This window comes from Thermobia domestica, chromosome 6 (genome assembly GCF_964235325.1).
Source record: "Thermobia domestica chromosome 6, izTheDome1.hap1.1, whole genome shotgun sequence".
Classification (NCBI taxonomy): domain Eukaryota; kingdom Metazoa; phylum Arthropoda; class Insecta; order Zygentoma; family Lepismatidae; genus Thermobia; species Thermobia domestica.
The window spans coordinates 98,301,219-98,319,782 of NC_137459.1; the positions used below are offsets into that span (position 1 = coordinate 98,301,219).

Genomic DNA, 18,564 nt, shown 5'->3' on the forward strand with positions numbered 1-18,564 from the left:
GCTGTAGGTAAAAGAATGGGAAAGGTAGAATGGTTACCCTCTCTGCTAAATGTCGTTGTTGTTGAAATTTAACTTTCCTTTTCAGCACGAGATTGAAAGACATGGAACCGCAGTTTAAGGTAGAATTCGAACTACGTTAATGCGTTCAAAATATAGTGCTCTCCTACCGAAAAAAAAAAAAAAAAAAACGGATCGCATGCACCAAAGGCATCACATTCGCCACTAACCACTTGCTACAACCCCTCATGTATCTACCTAAGTGGAGTAAGTGAAAATTCTGGTTTTACGTACCATGATTATAACTACAATTAATGAAAGTGAACGATTATGAAAGAATTGGTAGAATAAGAGTGTAGAAGAAAACTGAAGAAAATCCACTGATACGACTAAGTTGAATAACTGTGGAAGCTTACTTCCTCACCACCTGTTGATCTCATTACCCTGTCTTGAATGGCGAGCCTTGCAGGACGCCTCTGATTCGTCGTGCACTGAAGACCTGTGATTCATGAATGTTTTTTCCAGAGCAATGTTTTACCATTCCTTATGAATGCTGCAGTACTCATTTCCTTCAGCGAGAATGAAATAGGATATCTGCTCCGAAATCGGAGTGTTGAATAATGTTGAGCTCTTGTGATTAGACGGGCCAAGGGAGGTGTTGTAGTTCATCCTAATGTTCATGAAACCACACCTCAACAGCTTCAGCAGTGTGAATTGGCGCATTGTCATATTCAAAAATTGCTTTATTTGTCGAAAACAATATCTGAATCATAAGATGCTCTCGGTCACCTAAACTTTCCACATAATCACTCGCAGTAATGAGTCTTGCGGACGTAATCATATGATCAACAGAATACCAAAAATTTGCAGTCCACATCATCGCAGAGCCACCATCTGTTTCACGTAGGGAAGAGAAAGTCCTGAACGTAAACTCCTGTGATCGTCTGCCTTACATAAACGTGGCGTGTTGTTGAAAATAAGGTAAAAGAGGATCATTACATCATATTACGCATTAGATATAACTGGTGGTTCAGTTTGCTGTTCGCAGCACTATTTTCTTCGCGCAAAAACGTTGTTGGCGCTGGCGCGTTGTAATTGCAACCGAACCGCAGATATTCAGGTTATGCAAGTCGCGTCGGACTAGTTGTCGCAGTAAGCTGTTTCAGGTGTTGGTTGAGTTTTGCAGTTACTGTTCCCGCATTAGCTCTGTGGTCCTTTGTGACAATTATCTTTAGTGCTCGGTGATCCCTGTCTCTAAGGCTTCTCTTTCCACTATTATTATTCGTTGTTGTTGTTCTTTGCCGTCAATTCTGTAGCCGTCATCAGCTCCGACACTGTTCTTCGCTACGTAACACTTGACCACCTTAGGTACATTTGTGCCAACTAACCGCGCACTCACAATTTGGTAACTTTGAAACTCAGAGACGTCTCCCATTTGCATCTTCACCATCTTCTTGCTTCATCACTCACAACCGCTGGACCCGGCCTGACGTACTAGATATGAACACCTAACACATCATTAACAACGGCCAGGCGCTCCACAATGTTAGCACCTCACACAAGTTACGTCGTGTTACAATTTATGGACTTCACATACGTTTCCATTATTTCGACACGTTAAAATCACAAGATTCTGTATTTATTTGTGAAAGTATATGGCATAATTCTCAAACTTAACTGATGGATGATTGTTGGTGAAACTAACGAAAGCCTGTGTGTGTGTGTGTGTGCGCGTATATATATATATATATATATATATATATATATATATATATATATATATATATATATATATATAAGACTGTTCATTAAGATCTGAATTCTGAGGGCAGCGTTGATGGCTTTTGATAAAATAAGAAGACAATATTTAATATATGAGGAATAGTAACTGATGTGTGCAAGTGAATATCTGTGCAATGAAACTATAATTATCAGTTCTTGTATACATAGTAACTCTCGTTCTAATTCTTAGTCTGCAACTTCACTTCAACTCCCTGATTTCCGGGTTTTTGCATATATTATACTTTTGAATCACAGGGGAAAGAAACTGACCACCTTACCCCTGCTATACTCTTGTTGTGGCCCCACCAAATTGCTTTACTTAAATGGATCAGAATCTGTCTTCGGGCAGAACACTCGAGTAAAGATAATAGTTTAATAGAATGGAGGTCGAAAACTAGTCATCACTGCATGTCTTAACTAGGGCAAGAAGAAAACATCGCCATACATATTCTTTCTTTTATCATATGAGCAGGATTGGCTGGTTTAAACCAGCTAAAAAGCTGGTTTAAACCAAAAAACGAAAAATGTTTGTAAAAGTGTAAGTGTTTGTAAAATCTTCATGAACACACATTGTGGGTTATCACGTTTCACTCCCGTATATTATTCGTATTATATTCAAACCTAAATTCCTCATTCATTACTCAAAAAGATTATACTACAAAAGCAACTTCTTTTTTATGCTTATGAATGTTTTGTGATTTTTTATGTTTGTTATTATTGTTATGTAATTGCAATCAAAGAGAAATTCTAAATATTGTTTCGTTTCAATAATGTTTACTATTGATAAAATACATCGAAATGCCGTACTTTTGTGTGTGTGGGGTGGGGTGTCTTACAAATCCCACGAGAGGCATTTAGTGAAATGAGTAGTATATTTGGTATCTATTTATGTATAAATGAGTGAGCCAAAGTGGACTGAAATAATTCGTATCTTTATTCACTTTTCTTACTGATATGCAAATTAAATCGTTGTATTTCTTTAACTTAGACTAATAAAGGTTGTTGTTAACTAACTTGGACTAAATTAGTTCTTCTGTACTCTGTAGTACTTTGAAATTGTCCATATGTAATTCTGTATAATGACAACTGTTTATCTTTTTGTCCTTCTGAAATGACTCTTGATAATTATATTAACAAGTATGTACAGATCAGTACAACATATTTTTATCAGGAGTCCTTCGTGAGCGAGTCGGCAGACGTATCGCATTTGTGGCCAATTAGTCCTGGTTCCGAGTTCAAATGGAGGACAATTTCTTTCGGATGTAAGTCGAGAAGCGGTTTGAATTCCGCTTTAAGCTTATGTGACCCTTCCAGCATAACCCGGTTGTTGCATAATAACACCAAGGCGAAACAAACTTATTTCTGTCCATATATGATATGAATACATAGAGCAAATTATTTAAACCAAAAAAACCTGGTTAAAAATAAAAAAAAAATTCTTTGGCTTTTTCAATAAAAACATGGTTTTTGCCAACCCCGCATATGAGAACAAAAACTTGGTCAGTTCTCACAAAAATGTTAATTCTTTCTTTTGTAAGACTCATCATTCGCATTGAGAACGTATCTCAAACTAATATTTTTGTTTTATTGAACTTTCAGTGTGTTTATCAAGTGTCAACAAGAAACAAATAGCCAATGTTAAGGTTGAATGAGGGCAGTGTTGGAAAAATTTCAGTGAATGGGTGGAGTAGCTTTCCATTGAAAGTGGAAAAAGTATTAAATCTGAGGATTTTGATTATAATATGTAATAACGTCTTTCTAGGACTGTAATACATGTTGCCAACACCACCATTCAAGAGGGCCGTATGAGGTGAATTAGCAGCAGTTAGCTTCAATGATTACAAACGGCACATCTTCGTTATTGAGATGATTCCATCCGGCCTTCTTATAGTAGGCATTGGCTTTTCCGTTATACACTGAAAAGGGGCAGACCGAGGCAAGTTCTACCATCTCTGAGATGAACTTGCTAAAACAGTGTGCATGGAGACGTCATATAAACTATCTTGTGCTTAGAGAGGACCTAGGGAGGACTGAGCCTGTCGGTCTTTCGCTGTATACGATATTCGTTCAAAAATAATACTGAATCTCTGCTTACGAACTGGACGGAGATGGTGGTGTCCGGTAAAATTACTTGGGAGTCTATCTTCTTTGGCTCGATGTTTCATTGTCTGGATCTCATTCTTGAACTTGGCAGGATTTTTTCGTTTAATCATCCTTGGTCCCTCCAGGCTCTACGTTTTCTTGATCGTCCTTTTTTGTCCAGTGAGAGTTGAATTTGAGAATGGAATGCTAGATGAAACAACAATTACACCTCGTGGCTAAGCGGTTAGCGTACGCGCCTTTGGCGTGGGAGACCTGGGTTCGATTCCCGGCGGGAGCTCAGGTGGTTCGGATTCCACGTTAATCAGTAGGTCCACGTCTCATATAGCCTCGCTGCTGAAAGGGACGCTAAACTAAAATCAACTCAACTCAACAACAATTACACCAGCAGACGATATATGGAAGAGCGTGTTATTGGACAAGAACTTCTTATGGAGTTCAATGATTTGTATTAAATTGATTAACATTGTGCTTGTTGCTTGTAAAATAAGTGTTTCTAAAGAGTTGCACCATTGTATGTACAAGAAATTTAGATGCGTACGTGAATTTCTGGGAAAACTATTTTTGAGGATCATTCCAAAAGTTTTGCGATAAAAGAGAACTATATGTCTTATGAACTAACCTTTTTACGTGTGTTAAAAGTAATTCCTCGCGGCAGCAATACAGCTGTTTAATCTCTTCTGCCATTAGTCAAATGTCTGGCGCCACTGTTGTCTTGAAATGCTGTTGAAAAACTCCATGATCGACTCTTCAATTTCGTCTTCTGTGTGAAAACTACGTCCCCGCAAGTGCTTTTTAAGGTAAAAGAAGATCCAGAAGTCACACATAGCCAAATCAGGCGAATAAGGGGATGCGGAAGTCTTTTAACATGATGAGCTTGGAGATACTTTACTGTTTGCTTTTGAGGAGGCATTATCGTGGTGGAAGAGTAAACCTCGGATTTTCAAAGAACTAACTAGAAAGAATTCGGGGTAAACAGACCGTTGTGTACCAGTTTGCTGAAACCCTCTTCCGTTCTTGTAACCTAATAGCTCTGACGAGACAAGTGCTTCGGAAGAACACAACATACATTACTTTCTTCATTGCTCGCTGTTTTTCTTTACAGTAGTTGGCGTCGAGTCTTTTTCATGGATCCATACACGACTTTCCTGACGAGTGGGGCAGTCATAAAATGGAATGTAGGTTCCATCGCCTGTCACAATTTTAGAAATCAGCTGGTGTCCACCTTGGTTTAACATATCCAGGGTTTCACGAACAATTCTGACCCTCTCTGCTTTCCGAAAGTCGGACAGTTGATGGGGTACCCACCGAAAAACTACCTTTTTAGTTTGAGATGCTCGTGTAAAATTGTATGCACTGACGAGGATCCAATGCCAAGTGCCTTCTTTTATTATCGCATAGGTACACCTTGGATCTTTAGAGACCATGTCTTGCACAGCAGCCACTAAATCCGGCTTTGTGGAACACAGTGGTCTTCCTTCACGGGCTTCATCTTGCAAAGACCTTCAATCCCTTTGAAAGTCCTTGTACCATCTAAACATTGTTGTATATGATGGAGCGATATCCTCAAATGCTGACCTTAATCTTTGGTAACAGTCTTTCTCGTTTAGACCAACGCGAAAATCAGTAAATCATGGCTCAAAATGCTTCACATGAGAGCTCTATTCCAACCACACTCTTGTTCACACTTTTTATCACAAATGTTACTCTTACACAAAACTCATAGATTGGACACTGCAATTCCGTATGTTTTCAATACTCTAGATGTCTCACCCGTAACGAGAAAAAATCATTGGTTTCTCTCTTATAGCACTTGCGTATTGCAAAATATATGGAGTGACCCTCATATATATTACATGACTTCTCGTCATGTAGAAAAATTTACGTAGACATTACGTTCTCAGATGACTGATTACTCTTTTATTTAGACTTCCAAACTATACTATGCATAAGTACCGGAAGTCTTCCAGCACGTCCTTCTGTCGAGGTATCAAGGCAAAATGGTAAGTGATATCGTGAATCTTTTTTTTTTTTTTAATCAATTCAGCGTTTGAAGAATACGTTCCATCGTCTTTGTTAGCTTTCTATTCAAAGCCGGAAGTGATAGAAATCAAGAATTTCCGGTTTCAACATCGGTCGCCATAGAACAAAAGTTGTAATAGATAGTGACAAGTCTCTCTCTCTTTTTTTTTAACCAATTCAGCGTCCCAAGGAAAGATACCATCTCCACCCGTAGCGATACTTTACTAAAACTGGTAGTGGTAGAAATTTACTGATACTTCCGACTTTAAGATTAATCTCCATTGAGCAAAAGGGGACACGGTGGCTCAGTGGTAGAGCGCTTACCTCTGGTGCGTGGGATTCTTGGGTCGATCACCAACCAAGAAAGTTTGTGGTGGACAACACCGTGTCCGTGTTTTTCTCCCCGAGGTATCCCAGTTTCCTCCCACATTCTCATTCCACCAATTATTCCATGATCATTCACTTGTCTTATTCACCCGTCTCCTCTAGCCTAACGGGCATATTGGTGAGACGTTAAACTGAAATACTTCATTTATTTGTTTCCATTGAGCAAAAGCGGAAAAGGATAGGGAGTAATCACTTTCTGATATGGATTCGGCATCCCAAGAATGCGTTATCTCCAGATTTATCCCTCTATTGAAAGCGAAAGTGGTGGAAATTACGATTTCTGGTTTCAATGCTGATCACTGTAGTGAAAACCAGTAATATACTAGCTGAACCTGCGCTTTTTACACAGCGCATCATTCATATATAATCATGAATCTCCTTGTTATTCCTCACATCTGTACATGTCTCTTTGCAGACACAAGTGAAAGAAGTCTTCGTAAAAATCGGCAAGAGATACCGTAAAGGGGAGATTTTTTTCGATTACTTTTTCAATATCTCGTACCGTTTGCAAGATTTGAGCTTACTTCCGGTTGCAGTTTTTAATTCATGTATGATCTGTCTTTTCTTTCTTCTTGCATGCAGTATGCAATAAGCAAATACATAAGCTAAGTAACTCTATGGCCTATGGAACCTGGAGGTTCAATGCCGAGTTCACAAAAGCACTCCACTGACTTCTATCTTTAGCCAATTGGATTCAGTTTCTACTTTGTATTTTTATTTCTGCGAAATTTATCTTAATATTGTCCTCCCTTCTGCAGCTAGGTCTTCCTAATGGTCGTTTTCCGGCTGGTCATCCTGTTAAGATTTTGAAAGCGTTCGTTCTTTCTTCCATCCTGGCTACATGACCTGCCCATCTGAGCCTCCTAGATTTGATGACCCTAACAATGTTGGATAAACCGTATAAATTATGTAGTTCCTCGTTATGAAGATTCCCTATTCCCGTTTCTTTTGGGTCCGAATATTCGTCTCAGGATCTTGTTCTCAAATACTTTCAATCTATGTTCTTCGTTCCGAGTAAGAGACAATATTTCGCAACCATATAGAACAACAGGCATTATTATTGTTTTATACATTTTAAAATAATCTAATACATTGCACATACAATCAATTATAATGTCACTGATGTATGTTGTTCATTGGGCAAAACACTCCAAACAATAAAGATTCAACTTAGATGGAGAAATGGTTATCCTTCGTTTTTCATTATAATTTGGCCATGAAACAAACACCTAAGAGATATGCAGCCCCTATAAACAATTATACGGTGTTGGAATGTATAATAGGTTGGATATGATGCTTTAGTTTTTTTTTTTTAATTTCAACACCCAGTGTACCCGTAAAAATGCAATAAATAAATAATGGCCATGTTTTTTAAAATACTGAGTTAGAACTGGACAATCTACGAAAAATTTGCAATCGATCAGTGAAAACGTCATCATTCTAGAGCCTGTTCTTTCCGAGATCTCACTGTCGAAAGGATTTGCCACAAACATATAAACGTTCACAAACGTTATAGTTTAAAAAAAAACTCCAGAGATGGTAGCACAATTCATTTGCATTTATTTCGGAGAAGGCTTATTAAAAGGCAAAGGCTTTGAACAATAATTTAAAAGGATAAACTTTGTGGAAAATATCTCTTTAAGTAATTTATTTAAAGTACACTTTTTTAAAAATATTTGTCTTTGTTATAAAAGTGAAATCACAAATAACCGTAAATCAAAGATTTGAAGGCTAACATTATAGGTTGGAGCTCGCTCGCTCGTAATTAGTATTGTAGCATTTTAATAGATAGATAGCGAGAAGCGTATTTCTAATACAGATTCAGTACCGCAAGAATGGGTTTTATATCCGACTTAACTTTCCTAATGCAACCGGAAATGATAGATATTTACTATTACTTCCGCGATGGAGTGAAGATTGTAATACGAGGCGACAAACAATTCGTTATATTGATTCAGTATCCGAAGAATCGAGTTCAGTTCAGGTTTGTTCGTCTACTACAACGGGGAGTAGTAAGAACTAGTAGTACTTGCAGTTTCAATATTGATTCATATATAGTAATAATCGTAAGAAAAAGTGAGAAACTTTTTGATGTGGCTTCAGCGTCAGATAAACAGGTTCTCTCTCACACATTATCTGTCTATTGCAGCGATTAGTTTTACATCATATGCTTCCGGCGTCAGTGTTGAATTCACATAGTTGGAAGTCTACCGTAGTTTCACAAATTCGAAGTGAAACTCGCTTGTTACGTTGTACAAGTCCGGAAAATCGTGATCCGTCAGCACAATGGTATGAATACGTGGCCATTGAATGGAGATTGCGTGCAAATAAAATTGCCAGCTTTTAATACATTGTTTTCACGAGAGATTCGAATAAGCCGTATGCCTAACTTCAGGCATTACTATGTTAACAATCTCTAAATTTGTGAATGAAAACTGATGGAAAGTGGCAAAACTAGTGTCTTTTGTATTGATTTTAGGAATAGAGCACGCTTAGTATTCCTATACAATCAGAAGTTTCAGGTGTTCATATGTTCGAATTTACATATACTTTGATATGTAACCCCAAATTTTCAGAAATACTTCGGGATGCAACCATGCATTGGCAATACTGACGATAACATCTTATGTGAATTTTGATGGATATCTGTTCGAGGAAATAACGAAAAATAAACAAAAGGTACAACATTGATTTTAGTACACCATTTAATTCAACGTAGATCAGCACGCCAGTTTAACTTCCCTCGCTATTTTGTAAGCAAGTAGCAATGCAAGGTCTTAGGTTACGAAGTACCTTTATATATAGGGCGTTTGGTTATCAACTTTGAAAGATAATTCTACAGGAGAAAACAACACGAGAAGTCCATATTAACCATTGTCCTGTAATAAGTAGTATAGGAGTGGCAGGCTTCCGAAATCATGAAAAAAATGAGTTTTCAACTTAAAATTGGCAGACCATGTTCCCTCCTTACACTCATAACCTGCTTTAACCCCCCCAAAATTTCGTTTCAGCATGGTGTAATGGGTTGTAAGGTGAAAGAGATTCCTTGTGATTCTGGGATGGAAAAGAGTATGTATCCCAGCATATGTGCGTAATGCTTGAGGGCGCGTCGACCTACTTCACGTGGATGTACGCTACTATTTGGACCGCAAATTTCCAGAAGGATGGATCGGTTGAAATCTGATATAATATGGCCATCCCGGTTCTTGACCTCAGTCTCACATTTAAAGACATCTTAAGGCCGCAGACTACTAAATATTTTTGAAAACCTAACAATTTTTCTTTTGCTCGTTTCTCGTAAGTGGAAAGAGGTAATAAAATGTAACTTACCACAATAATAGATAATGTTATTCTACACCTGAAAATAAAAATCGGAAGAATTTTCAGTGTTGCCATCCCTAGAAATTACAGTGTGACCAGAATTTGAATTACTCAAAAATCTAGGTAAAGGCAGCGACTAGAAAAATGAATTCAACGGTAATTGATGACTTATCATGCTGTCTATCCTTCTTGTTTACTACTTTTTAAATAATGTTTCTATTTATTTTGTAATGACTTATTTATTTTGTAATAATTTATGTAAGGTTTATAAAATAAATAGAAATATTATTTAAAAAGTAGTAAACAAGAAGGATAGACAGCATGATAAGTCATCAATTACCGTTGAGTTTATTTTTCTAGTCGCTGCCTTTACCTAGATTTTTGAGTAATTCAAATTCTGGTCACACTGTTATTTCTATGGATGGCAACACTGAAAATTCTTTCGATCCGTATTTTCGGGTGTAGAATAGCATTATCTATTATTGTGGTAAGTTACATTTTATTACCTCTTTCCACTTACGAAAAACGAGCAAAAGAAAAATTATTAGTCTTTCAAAAATATTTAGTAGTCTTCCCCCTTAAGAGTGTGATATATTGAGCAGCGTCGGTATGACGCCTGCCATATAGTTCAGTGTTTCTTCCAGACATGTTTTTGGGGGCACTGCCCCCTCCCCGAGGAGACCAAAACAATACATCTATGATATAATAATAGATAGAATAGTACCGTGTGAAAATAATGTGTCCCTCCGAATACTAAGTGTGCCCCCCCCCCCCGAACATTTTTTTTTTTTTAAAGAAACACTAATATAGTTTTCCATTCCGAGGCGTTTCAATGCTTGCAGTAAGGACAACGGCCCGTAAACAAAATGATTAAATACTAATGTCGATCTTTTGCTTATCCATGCGATATCTTCGTATGGTCAATGACACTTCGTGTGCTCTGTCATTTCTTTGCTGATCCTGATCCAAGTGTAAGGAACTTGCCAGGAAGATAAATTGAAAGCTTCTTAAATATTCAATTAACGGGAATGATTGTTGAAATAATAAATAATATAATTGGATATTTGGGCTTTTGGCATCTATAACCGTGTTAGCCCGTAACGTATGAGAGAATACGTCCTTCGGTGATCACTAGACTTCGGAATCTTAGGCACGAAAAACTTTTGTTTTAGGTGCCTAAAATACGCCCTCAAAATACGAAAATAGGTTCTAAAATTTCAACTGTAAATTTCTCAAGCATCTTTATTTGTACCTTTCAATAATACCAGGCTTTCCAATGCTCCTATATTTCCTATTTTTCCTATATTTTTGCGTCTCTTCCTATAAACTCTTATATTTTAACAAAACTTCCACTGTGTGACATTGCTACTTCCACTTGTGAAAATAACATAAGTGTGGATGGTTGGAGGGCCTTTTGTCTCCACAGTAGGGTGGTTGAATGGAGGCATTCGTATGTTTCGCCCTTTCCTGCTAATTGTCTAAAGATAATTACACCAAACAATATACAGTTAGTACAAAAAGTATTCAAACACCTACAAAATTGAACAAAAAATAAACTGATTTCGTCATATTCATTAAAAAGTTCTTTGGAGTTGTGATTTTAAAGACATATAGATAATTTATTTAGGTGTATCAACTTAACAAACCAACTCTTTGTATCATGTGTTTTGTGATTTTTTTAAAAATGAATTTTGTATTAATTTTTACAACTTAAATATAAAATTTTTAAAAAAGAATAACATAGAAATAATAGGATCTTGTAAGTGATTAAATTATTCATATCTGGAAGACGTATACCTACAAACAGATTTTCTCGTGCAGATCCTTTTTACACTTTCCTTATCGTCATTTCTTAGTACTAGTGAGCTACGTGCGAAACTCGTATAAAAGTTTGCAACAGGACAATTACCCATTTAGTTATATTTAAAGCAGAATGTATGTTCGTATAACAATTGGTGTAATTCCCATGTGATTTTTTTTATACCTATTGGATAATTGAAATGTTCCGTTTTCACAGCTTCACGAAACCTATATTTTTTCGTCGTCATTTCCTATATATATATATATATTTTAATTAGCATTGGAAAGCCTGCAATACATATAAATATCACAATAGTAAGAATTTATTCATAGTTCACGGAACAGTAAATGACCAAAAGTCTTTCCAAGTTTTCTACAGTTAATCTGTGTCTTTTGTCTGTTGAAATCATTTTCGCTGCAGAGAATGATCTCTCAATTGAAATCGGCGATATAGGTGCATATTTGAATTTGCTTGCATTTGATAAAAGTACTTCTTCCGGAAGCATCTCGTTCTTCCCCGTCAAGACACTCGCCATGTGATCCAACACATCAAATCCTCGGCCTTTCTCAATCATAGTTTTCCTTATACACTTCGCTTTTTCCCCAATATTCCCCGTAGCACATTGAAGTTTTCTTTCTGCTTCCTTTACCACTGTCACCTGCTCAACAATTGTTCTTTCCTTACCTTCCAATTTGACAATTGTTACAGGCTAAAATGAAAAATTTGCCTTTATGTACACAAAATCTCTCTTTGCTACTGCGTCCTTCACAAGCTCCTTCAAAACTATGAGAGACGCACTACTACCCTCACCAGGAAGTTCTTTAACAACAGGCACAATAGCATCCAAGTTTTCAGCGTAGTTCAGGGCTGCCTCAATCCATGTTTCCCGGCGTGTTAAAACAAGTTATAGTGGAAGAGGGATGTCGGGAAGTTTTTCCCTGAAAGAGGCAATTCTGGATGGAGCTTTACAGGTTTTCTTCATGTTTGAAATGGGGTTATTTATTTCAGAGAATTCATTTCTGATGGTTTCAGAAATCCTGTGAAAAGCATGTGCCATACAGGTTACGTGAATTAAGTTGGGGTAGAAGGTTTTCGGATGTTTAGAGGCAGCAATCATGTAGGAGACAGTGTCAATACAGAGGAGGACTTTGGAATCATCTACACCACCAAAATACAGGAGTTGCAAACTTTTGTTTACAACGTAAGCAATTGATTGGACATTTACTTTCTGGATTTCCTTACTACTGATCAAGTAGGGAGGTGAAGGTCCATCTTCATTGAGTTTTCCTACAACTTTATTTGCTACGTACCTATTGCATGCTTCTATTGTTTCATCAACGCGTACCCAAATGGAGGAATCGCCAATATCCCCCCTAATCTTATCGAGTGCACTGTTGTATTCGGAGTCTAAATATGTCTCTCTGAGTGTTGCTTCAGGTGGAATCGGCTGTTTGCACCTCTTCTGTAGAAATTGTCGAAACACATTATTTGGAAGGACATTCCATGGGACGTTGGTAGCAACTAAAGCTTTGGTAAGTTCTGCATTAAGTGTGCTCGTAGTTAAAGATGTACCGTACCTGGGTCACCTCGTACATTTGTAGGGCTCGTATGTAGAAGGCTGTGTTAACAGTGTCTCGTTAGGTTCAGGAAGGAAGTTTTTAAACTAACAGTACATTGTCAGTCCAGGGCAGCGCAGAACCCGAGAGACAACGCGTCTCTCGCAGTGAAGTGAAAAAATACATTGGCCTGCATTTGCCCGTACGAAGATTATCGTAGAGGTTTCTTGCCTAGATGCTATCTGGCGTCTCCCTACGTACTTTGTGTGTCAGAAGATCCACTCCTCAACTACAGGTATGTTGATTTTGAATAAAAATAATCCATGGGAAATCATTCAGCAACCAACTACTTCTTCCTACTTCTTCATAGTAGCTAGAATAAGTTTATCTTCCGCTCTGACAAATTTCTGACGGAGTATTGAACAGAGACGAGATGAATCATTTTTCGCTGCAAAGGTTTCACAAAAGCTATTCTGTAAATTAAATATTTATTTTTTAATTGTTAAGAAAATACGTGAAAGAATGCTATTTTCTCGTTTTAGGTTATTTTAGGCTTTTAAAGGACAAAAAAGGCAAAACTAGGCGCTAACACCTCTTTTAGGATATTTTAGGTCACTAAAACATTGTTTCAATAAGATCCATAATTTTATTGCCGTACTGTGAAAAAAAAAATAGGCATTTGCCCTAAAATCCGAAGTCTGGTGATCACACTTCCTTGGGAATTGGGAAGATAGAAAGCAGCCTGTGACCATTATGTTAAATACCATTCCCGATATTTGCTTGGTGTGAATAAGGAAAACGCAGGAAAACCTCACTTATGATAGCTGGCCTGAAGAAGCTTTTACACTTTTTCAACCAAATGTTCCCACCGAGATTAAAGTGACAAAAAGTATTATGACTGTAAACAGGTAATTATGCTTATCCTTCTGACAAACAAAATAAAACGTGTTTTAGAGGACATCTATAGCCTTCAGGAGAAGTTACTGATAAAATAAATGAACCTTAATGGCTAAATATTGTTCAAACATCATCACCAGAAGAAAAATGACTCCTCATTAGACCAATTTACAAAAAATGAGAAGTTATTAAAAATAATTTTGAGACAGATATTATAAACGAAGCATCGCGGAGATCATTCGGTTTCCTGTGTTGTGGAATTTTGATGTGTTTGTTATTTCTCATCGCAGTTTCTGTGCTGTAGACTGTGTAGACAAGCAATGGTACTGAAAGTTTAACCACTCTGTAAGTTAAATCCTTATTATTGGCTATTGTTATCATTCGGTGCTTGTTGAGCTGAGAGGTTTGGAGAACGAGATTCGTATCCTGTGAGGAAATACTTTTTATCAAAGGTGCCCGATCTCATGAGGTTGGCAGTCATGAGTTCGGAACTCACGCTCACTGGACTTCACCCTCACGAAGTGAGCGCGAGTTTTATATCGTGATGTGAGCGTAATGTCGAGATAATGATGTGAGTGCGAGTTGAGTGAAGGTGAGGTCAAAGGATGTTGTGAGCGTGAGTTCGAGTGAGCGTGATGTCGAAATGATGATGTGAGTTTGAGTGAGGTTAGTCCAAACTGAGCATCTTTGCTTTTTACTATTAAAGAAAGCAATTCTGTTTCAGAAACGTATAAAATTGATATATACTCAGTATTATTAACTCTTATGGTTTGCACTTTGGAACTCAGATTTACTTGTAAAAATCCTGTTTTAAAATTAGACTGGTAATTTACTTCAGTAATATTAAGTGATTTTACAAAATCAGGACATAAGGGCGGATAGACCTAGAGTTTCTTGGCCTATTTCCCATTCCAAGGGAATGCATGCATTTTTTTGTGTGGGTGGTATGCAACCATTCACTTTGGATATTACCTCGTTCACCATGATATATTGACATCCCACAAATTATCGGGTGTTGGTAATCAGTACTTTATCTACGGCCCATAATTACCAGGCATGACATCTTACGAGGAAATTTTTGCACACATTTTGCAGGATTCTGAATCACACATTTTTCTTTTTTTGGAGAAAGAGAGACTGTTATGGTTCGAAAATACATGTTTTGGCAATATTAAACTAAAGTTTTTTATTTTCACGATTTCGGAAGTCTATCATTTCGAAACTGTTCAATCTGGACATGGGTTGATAGGGGACTTTTTGCGTTTTTTCACTCCAGAGTCGCTTGGTGGGATAATCGAGTATTCAATATTTGCCTCTAAGGTTAGTTGATTGTTGAAGTAAATAATGTTTAAGTAACCCTTCAAGGAATAATTGGGAGATGATAGTTCAGAATAGCGAGGGAGTCACAGTCATTTGCCGCTAATGTTATCATGGAAAAGCTTCAAATGGAGTTGTATCATGTGCATTATGGCACGTTGATTCATTCTATTGTGTCTGAATATCCTCCTTGTCGAATTGTGATATGGGCATGAAGTGGAGCGCGGTGGCTCAGTAGCAGAGCGCTCACATCTGGTGTGAGGGTTCCCTGGTTCGATATCTGGCCAAGCGAATTTATGGTGGATACATTTTCTCAGGATTCTTCAGTTTCCTTCCACATTATCATTCCACCAATTCTTTCCATTTACTTTTATTAATCATCCGTCTTCCGTAGCCTAAAAGATATAATCGTCAGGCGTGAAACTAGGAATTTCATTTTTGAACTGAACAGTTTTACAATAATAATCATTACTCATGATTTCAAGAAAGAAAAATGAGCCTCGGGGGTCTAGCGGTATAGTGTTCACCTCAGGTGCGTGAGATCCCTAGTTCGGTCCCAGCTCGCGCCAAGTGCACTTTGTGGTGCACACACAGTGTGTGCGTGAGTTTTCGGGGGGTGCTCCTGTTTCCTCTCACTTTTCTGATTCTACCATTTCATCATTTCTCATCATCACCGTTTCCTTTACCTAGGGTGACCAGACGCTCTGATTTTTGCAGTACAGTACTGTTTTTCAAAGACGTGTTCAGCGTTTTGAAGACGCCTAGAAAATCGAGAAATGTCCGGAGTTAACTTATTTCCAATAACTTAATATTTTGTTCTTTATTCACAACATTTTGAATCACAGGCACTCTTATCCTGAATGATGAACCACCGTGTTTTTTTTTAACACTTCTCAAAAGATTAGGGATGAAGAACAATCAACACCATTGTTTTGCAATAGAATGTTTTTACTGAGAAGGGTTTGTTGAGATGTCGGTAAGGTAGTAAAAGTTTCTTTTTCAGCTTATGATAATGATGCTAACCAAGTTAAGTAGAAGTTCCCTTTGCCGGTTTAATTTTTTCCTCATTCTTTAAAATAATACTACGCTCCGAAAATCGATATAAAAAATCTTTAGACCAACACGAAGTTTCACTGTACGTTCATAAAAATTAACCACTTTGACATTCATCAAAGTATTTGGGATTGTGTTGAATTCCTTAGTTCAGTACTTTTCATGTTAACAAAAATTAATGATTAACTTAAGGTTAACGTTAAATGAAATAAGGATATCCGTATTGCCGACGCAGTAAACTATCATATACTATAATACTTGTATTCTACTTTTCGATTGTCAGAATCTGGTCACCCTACCTTTACCGTGCACGTCATAAACATGAGACGTAAGATTAAAAGATTCATTTTTCTTTAGTGAATTGTGGGAGTGCTGGGGTGACTGCCAACCCATGTTACTATTCGCGTTCATATGTTTCTTTAACATAATCTTTGAACACTTTTACGTATAAGTGCAATTATGAGCATATCAAACCTTAACTTCGAGCAGTGACGTAGCAATAGAGTAGGCAGGGTAGGTATTGCCTACGGGCGCAGGGAGTTTCGGTATATTAGGGGGCGCCCCAGGTTTTTAATAAAAAAGCAAATCATATAAATGAGCCCCAAGTTTTCACGGTCTTCATTTCCGAACATGGTAAGAATAAAAATTCCTACTCACTTCGCTCGCAGTTTATTACATTTGAGTATCAAATTATTGGCATTGCTGTAAACTCGTTGAGGTTATAGCACTGTATGATTAAGAAATGAATCCTCCATGTTACCATCCCATGTTACCATCCGACGGTGTATAATATATGTTACTAATGGAGGGTTAATTATGAAGAATCCATAAATTTATAGTACACTGATACTGAAAATTATGCAGAAGGAAAACCTATCATTAATAATTTCCCTCGACTGACTGACAGAATAGCGTCGTTAACTAGTGTTTAATGTTATTATTGTCGGAGAGTATCAAATGTCAGAAACAGTCTGTGTATGTAATTTGAGAAACCATGGTACCTCCGTTTCCCCGTATTATACAGGGTGTTAATGAACTATTGCTACAAACTGTAAGAGGTGATTCTTCACATCAAAGTAAGAGAAAAAGTTCATATGGACCTATGACGAAAAGTCCATAGTTTCAGAGCTAGGGCTGTCCAAAATCGCGAAAAAGCTAAATTTCAATAGGCCCTATTTCGAATTCCAGAAACTGTGGATAGTGGTTCTTATCAGCGTAAAGGAAGCCAGCCATAAACAATCCAAGTATGCATATTTGATCAACTATCAATAGGTATAGAGGGTATTCCCTACAGGGTGTAATTCTCAGATATGCTCTTAATAGAGTTTTCAGATATACCCTGATTTCAAGGAGGGTCCAAAGTAGGTAAGAGGTAAGGCTTGACAATAATGGACATCCAATGCTTTGGAGGGAAGTTGGAAGTGTTAGGAACTGGCAGATTCATGTTTTTTGTATTTGGAATAACGTGTTATGCGATGTATTTCAACAAGGTATACTTAACGTTTTCTTATAAGCATGAAAGAAACCATCGCACCATGCGTTTTCCCGAGTACGAGAGACCGTGCTGCTGACGATCATTAACACATCCGACATCGCGCCAAAGGATTTCGTGTTCACTGCTGTCAAGGCTTATCATTTGCCTACCTTGGACCAGTCATAAAGTCAGAACATGTCTCAAAATTCGGTTGATGGCATGTATGAGAATTTGACCCTGCATGGGATACTCTGTACACCCATTGAACATTAATGAAATATGCACTTTTGGATTGCGTTTGCGTAACTTCCTTTACGCTGATAATGACCACCATTCACAGTGTCTCGAATTCGAGATAGGGCCTCTTAAAATTTGGCTTTTTCGTGATTTCGGACAGCCCTAGCTCTGAAACTATGCACTTTTCGCCATAGGTCCATATGAACTTTTTCTCTTATTTTGATGTAAGGAATCACCTCTTACAGTTTGTCGGTGTAGTTCATTAACACCTTGTATATATATATATATATATATATATATATATATATATATATATATATATATATATATATAGAGAGAGAGAGAGAGAGAGAGAGAGAGATATCCATACGGTGGCTTTCTCTTTTCCTTGACCTAAATCCTTGGATTTTTATTTGTTGGAACTCTTCAAAATGCTATACAAAATACAAATAAACGAAATACACGAATTGGAGCAAAGAATTCGTGATAGATTTGCAGTGATTCGTAATACGCCTGTGCGTTTCAATCGTGTACGTGAATCACTGTCAACTCGTGCAGAGTATTGTATTGAGGCTGACAGAGAACACATCGAGCATCTGTTATAGTTATTATTGTTATCT

The 18,564-nt window shown here is 37.4% G+C and overlaps 1 protein-coding gene across 4 annotated transcripts in view; it reads left to right on the forward strand.

The window, feature by feature from the left end:
• LOC145688119 (solute carrier family 41 member 1-like) overlaps nucleotides 1–18,564 on the forward strand; it is a 120,264-nt gene that overhangs the window by 29,705 nt on the left and 71,995 nt on the right. Inside the window, exon 1 of one of the 4 annotated variants that reach the window (XM_081761881.1) lies at nucleotides 14,065–14,208. The exons of the other annotated variants lie outside the window; for them this stretch is intronic. The gene's annotated coding sequence lies outside the window, so the exon portion shown is untranslated. Of the gene's footprint in view, nucleotides 1–14,064; nucleotides 14,209–18,564 lie in introns of those variants that run through there. 4 annotated transcript variants of the gene reach the window in all.